The following is a 6,678-nucleotide window of genomic DNA, read 5'->3' as shown; positions in this document are numbered from 1 at the left end:
GTTCAAACGTGGGCTCATTAGTAGGTACGATGAAGACCCCAAGAGGAGACACCCACTCTGGGAAGTGTGATACCTGTGCCTCCAAGCTTCTAGGTTGTTTTTGGGCTGTAGCTCAAGACTAACTTCCTCTCTAGGGATCAAATGCAAGGCAGACCTATGGAGTGAAGGCGACCTGGGTTTGAATCGGAGATCTTGGACAGAATCTGCTCTCTGGGTTTCAGTTTCCTCCATGACAGCTGCTTCAGGATGCCCTTGTGAGCAGAGACTGAAATGATACCTGCAGAGCACATGGTGTGGAGCACTTTGTACTTTCCTTTTTCTAGCCTTATCAGAATTTGTTACTGTATTTGCTTATTTTCTGCCTTCTTCAAGACCCATGAGGGAAGGGGCCTTGTATCTGTCTCATGGTCACCGCTGGATCCCCTCCATAGCATGGGGTCTGGCAGAGTAATAATGGGACAAATGAAACCATCTGCTCACAGGATTGCATGAGGATAAAATGAGATCCACTCATTGACTCGTATGATACTTAAGTGCTATATATGTGCCAGGAACTGGGGAAACAGCAAGTAAAAGACCAAAATTCATACTGCTAAAAAAGGTGTACAATGGGATGTGTTGGTATACATAGGCATAGTGAAACGATTACCGTAGTAATATCCACCAGCTCACGTAGTTAACATTTTTTATGTGTGATAAGGACATTTAAGATCTAATCTCTTAGCAAATTTCAAGTACACAATATGTTATTATTATCTAATGCTATACATTAGGTCTCCAGAACTTACTCATCTTAATAGAGTTTATACCATTTGACCAATATCTCCCCATTTCCCCCACACTCCAGGCCTGCCAACCACCATTCTGTTTCCGTGAGTTCAACTTAGATTCCACATATAAGTGAGATCATGTGATATTTGTCTTTGTGCGTATTTCACCGGGCATATAGTCCCTCCAGGTGGGGCATGTCAGACTTGATGAAGGGCAGGGAGTATGATGGGTGGATACAGGGTGGTGGGTGGGAGGATGCACTTGTAGAATGTGACCTGGAGGGAGTTGTCCCGTGCTTCGATCCCTGGCCAGACTGAGAGCCTCCATGAATGGCAGCACAGAAACGACTTTGACCAGATGACCCGTGAGCTGGCAGCAGCGAGTCCTGACCCTTGACCCCCTAAAGGGGCCATGTGGCAGGAAGGGATGGCGCCTGGGTGTGTCAGGGATTTCCTAACGGTGTTATGAGAAGAGTGTTGTTGACTAGGAGAGGGTCTCCAGGACTCCTGAGGGCTCCTTCCCTCCCCTCAGTGGCTTCACTGCCACCTTCATCTGGGTTTTTCTTTTCTAGAAGCTCTCCCTCTTAATCTTAAGTTTATAGAATATGATGGGTGGGAGGCACATCCTGATGAGCCCAATACATAAAATCTCCAAGCTGAGGATGGCAGTGAGCACGCTTTTCCAGCCACATTACATCTTTTCTCACTAGCCAGGTGGCTAGTGACCTAGAGCTTCAGGATCATTCCTCCTCTGGAAATAGTAGCACAGAAATTTGTTAGAGGAAACAAGATACTCTGACTCTGAGGGGGTGTCCCAGCTCTTGACTTCTTTTTTTCTCCTCATTAAGCTCCTTAGTTTAAAAAAAAAGAGAGAGAAATGAACACTTTGCTTGAAGCTTAACTTCCACTTTCTCATTAGTGTCTCTTGGATCCTATGCCTCCCAGATCTATTCTTCCAGAGCCCAAAGCCTTAGGATTCCTGGGAACTGCAATGAATCCCATCCCTTCCTCCTGCTTCTGGATTCCAGCCATTTGTTAGTCTAGGCAAGGGCCGGTGGGGCTTGGAAAAGGGTCCACTTGTTGGGTCCTGCCGTGCTGTGCACACAGGCCTGTAGTAAGGGTGCTGCCTTCCCTCTGGTGCTGGGTGAGGGGAGGGCTTGAGAGGAGGGGAAAGCCATGGGCTCTGCCCTAGAGGAACTGACAAAAACACCAGCTAACAACCTTCCTACCTGATGATGGGTGTGAGGCAGCAGAACAGGGTGTGGTGCCCTCGTGATGAGGTCTGCTCGGCTCTATTCTGCCCCCCGGGGACTGGTCTTAGGCAAGACGGTGACAGCTGACCCAGGACAATTCCTTTATTCCCACACTGGACGGCTGCCTGAGACTGAGATTCCAGTGGGCCTGGCCACCCCCGCAGCACTGTGTGCGCCTTCCTCATCCACTGCAGGTTCGTGGGGTCTGAGGTGTAGGAAATGCAGATTCCGAAGCTGCTGCTGCTGAGCGCATCCCAGTGCTGATCTCTTCCAGGTCCTCGGGAGCTGTGGGCCACAGGCTGAAAGGGAGGTGTGCAGAAACCGGTCCCAGATAGAGGACACTGCCCTCACTTCTTGGCTTTGCCTCCAAGACGTGGCATTTGATGTTTCAAATAGAACACTGCACCACTTGGGAAGGGTTAATTGAGTTTCCCTTACAGCCAATCTGGGCCTCCTCACCAATCTCAGTATGACCTTCTGTCCACATGGAGGCATGGCACATTTAGAACCCATGCTAATCTGTGCTCTGTAAGGAGCTGAGCCTCAGTGGGATTGGCTTCCTGAGGTTGCTGTAACAAACTGCCACAAACTGGGTAGCTTAAAACAACAGACATGCATTTTCACAGTTCAGGAAGCCGGAAGTCCAAAATCGAGGTGGGGGCAGATTCCTGCTGGAGGCTCTGAAGAATCTGTCCCATGCCTGTTTCCCAGCTTCCGGTGGTTACAGGCAGTCCTTGGCATTCCTTGGCTGGTAGACACATTACTTACATCTCTGCCTCTGCTCACATCACCTTCTCTGTGTGTTCTTTTAAAGGACACAAAGGCCAAAACCCCAAGGGGAGCCTTCACCTACATCCCTTTGCCACAGGCTGCACCCTGTATCATTGTCAGTAACGCAGTTGAAAAGGCTCACCAGGACTAGCTGGTCAAAGGGGGAGGGCAGTGTGGACAGCCTGCTGGAAGGGGGTCTGAAGAGCTCCTGCCTGGACCAGCTCTTCCATTGGTGCGGTGGGCTCTTCCCCACATCCTGTGCTGCCTCCCCCACACCGCAGGGCTGGGCTGGGGCACCTGCTGGGTCCCACAGAGATACTCAACCCACTGGCACTGTCTTCACTGTAGATCTGCCCCACAGGAACACTTCTTACCATCAAAAGAAGTATCACACATACTTGAAACATCTATTCGTATAATACAACTTGCAGTACCTGTTACAACCACTTGGGTGTATGGAGTGTCCATTAAATAAAACAGGTTAGTTTCAAGGACCACAGTGGGGCAATTCATTTTTGTTGGATCATTTTTTTTTTTAGATTTTTATTTATTTATTTATTTGATAGAGAGAACACAAGCAGGGGGAGCAGCAGAGGGAGACGGAAGCTCTCCACTGAGCAGGAAGCCAAATGTGGGGCTCAATCCCAGGGCCCTGGGATCATGACCTGAGCCGAAGGCAGATGCTTAACCACCTGAGCCACCCAGGCGCTCTGGATCAACATTCTTAACAGAGACAAGTTATTTATTCCATCTTGTGTGTAGTTCTGTTCTTTCATTAGGAAACTTATAAACAATACAGAAACTTATAAACAATACAGAAATATAACATACAGCCCTATTTTATTGCAGTTTTTAATCTATTCATGTATTATTCAGATAATTAACCTATTGTTCAATTTTTTTTAAGCTTTATTTGACAGAGAGACACAGCGAGAGAGGGAACACAAGCAGGGGGGAGTGGGAGAGGGAGAAGCAGGCTTCCCGCGAAGCAGGGAGCCAGATGCGGGGCTTGATCCCGGGACCCCAGGATCATGACCCAAGCTGAAGGCAGACGCTTAACAACTGAGCCACCCAGGCGCCCCCTATCATTCAATTTTGTATTTTCTTCTTTAAAATATTGTTATGCAATATTCCATTCATCGATGTAACATTCAGTTTTACATCTCCATCCTTCCCTCGAAGGTATTTGTTTTGTAACAACATTCAATTTGTATAAATATGTATCTTGTCTATACCTTATCCCTTCACTGCATACATTGCTTTGTGTTTTATCAGCACAACATTCAAAATGATACATAATACATCACCCAATCCTCTGGCAAAAAAAAAAAAAAAAAAAAAGAATCTTGATCTGAACCTCACACCTTATACAAAAATAAACTCAAGGGGCGCCTGGGTGGTTCAGTCATTTGGGCATCCGACTTGATTTCAGCTCAGGTGGTGATCTCAGGGTTCTGCGATTGATCCCCGCTTCATTCCCTGCTTCGGGCTCCCTGCTCAGCAGGGAGTCTGCTGGAGATTCTGCCTTGCCTCACCCCACCCCCTCCACTTGCACACTCTAATAAAGGGATAAATTTAAAAAATATAAAATAAACTCAAGGGGCGCTTGGGTGGCTCAGTCGTTAAGGGTCTGCCTTCGGCTCAGGTCATGATCCCAGGGTCCTGGGTTCGAGCCCCCCATCAGGCTCCCTGCTCTGCAGGAAGCCTGCTTCTCCCTCTCCCACTCCCCCTGCTTGTGTTCCCTCTCTCACTGTCTCTCTGTCAAATAAATAAAATCTTTTAAAAAAATCTTAAAAAAAAATAAACTCAAAAGGGATAAATGGATCACAGATTTAAGTGTACAGCATAAAATTATACACGTTTAGAATAGAAGATAGTATGATAAAATCTTTGGGCTTGAAGAGTTCTTAAGACATGACACCAAAAGCATGATCTACCAAGAACCAAACCCAAATAATAAAAGTATAAACTGCTCCATATCATGGAGTGCTGAGTGACAGTAAGAAGGAATAAATTACAGATACATGCAAGAACTTCAGTGGATCTCAGGGGAATTGGACTGAGTGGGCCAATTTCAAAAGGTCACATACTGTATGATTCCATTTATATAATATTCTTGAAATAACAAAATGACTGAGATGGAGAATAGACTAGTGGTTGCCAGGGGTTAAAGTTGGGGGAGGGAGTTGGGGTTGGCTATAAAGGGAAAACATGGCAGAGCCTTGTGGCGTGGAATAGTTGTGCGTCTTTTTTTTTTTTCATTTAAATTCAATTAATTAACATAGTATGTTATTACTTTCAGAGGAAGAGGTCAGTGATTCATCAGTCTTATGTAATACCCAGTGTTCATTACATCACTTTTCCTCCTTAATGTCCATCACCCAGCTACCCCATCCCCCCAACTGCTCCCCTCCAGCAACCCTCAGTTTATTTCCTATGATTAAGAGTCACTTATGGTTTGTAGTTGTGTCTCATGTTGGTTACATCAACCTACAAGCGTGATAAGATTGATCAGAACTATCCACACATATATAAACGAGTGCATGTAAACTGGTGAAATAGGACTAAACTCTGTGAATTGTCCCAATGTCAATTTTGTGAATCTATAATTTAAAAAAGCTAAGCAAGTAAGCCAAAGAAAAGACGTATGATTTCACTAATATGTGAAATTTAAGAAATAAAACAGATGAACATAGCAAGGGGTGGGAGGAAGAGAGGCAAACCATAAAAGACTCTTTAACTCTAGAGAACAGAGGGTTGCTGGAGGGGAGGTGGGCAGGGGGATGGGGTAAATGGGTGATGGGGATTAAGGAGGGCACTTGTGATGAGCACTGGGTGTTATATGGAAGTGATGAATCTCTAAATTCTATTCCTGAAACTAATATTACACTATATATTAATTGGAATTTGAATACAAACTTAAAACAAGTAAAAGTTAAAACAAACTTATTACCATTTTTAGTGCTCCTAAAAAAATTAGGAGACTTGGAACAACATACCTCAGCTATGGGATTGTGAGATAGACAGAGACTGTCTAAAGTTCAGCTGGGATTCTACTAACAGTAGGTGAAAGTATCAGCCACTAGATTTAAGGCATTTTTCCTTATTTTTTTCCCCAACAGTTTCATGAAGCAAAGCCAGGATATACTTTTTTCTCAGTCTAGCCCTATCCACCTTCTAGTTAGTAACAGACACCTAAAGCCAGACTCAAAAATTATCTTAGTGAAGCTTAACATCAAAGAGCATGATTCACGAGCGAATACAAGGTTATCTACCGCCAGCACTGTTTACAGTAGCCAAAGAACGAGGCCACCCAAGTGTAAGCCAACAGGGGGACAGCACGTACATACGATGAAATGTACAAAGAAAAATAACCACTGGATTTTAGAGATTAATATGAAAAAAGAATGTAAAATATCTCCATAAATTGTTATTATATGTGGAAATGGCATTTTGATTATATGACATTAAATAAAATATAGTATATGAACATTATTTCTAAGGTATGGAAACAACCTAAATGTCCATCAGGAGATGAACCGATAGGGCCTGGGTGGCTCCACTGGTTAAGCATCTGCCTTCAGCTCAGGTCATGATTGTGGGGTCCTGGGACTGAGCCCCACGTTGGGCTCCCTGTTTGGCAGGGAGCCTGCTTCCCCCCCTCCTGCCCCACTGGTGCTTTTTCTTGCTCTCTCAAATAAATAAAATCTAAAAAAAAAAAAAAAAATTTGAACAAATAAAGAAAATGTGCTATACACACACAATGGAATATTATTCAGCCTTAAAAAAAGAAGGAAATCCTGCCATATGCAACAACATGGATAAACCTGAAGGCCATTATGCTAAGTGAAGTAAGCCCATCACAGAAGCACAAATACTGCATG

Source organism: Callorhinus ursinus, unplaced genomic scaffold (assembly GCF_003265705.2).
Source record: "Callorhinus ursinus isolate GAN/ISIS: 27379988/994484 unplaced genomic scaffold, GSC_fseal_2.0 scaffold10, whole genome shotgun sequence".
Taxonomy (NCBI): domain Eukaryota; kingdom Metazoa; phylum Chordata; class Mammalia; order Carnivora; family Otariidae; genus Callorhinus; species Callorhinus ursinus.
The sequence above is the reverse complement of the archived record's forward strand: the minus strand, read 5'-3'. Positions refer to the sequence as shown.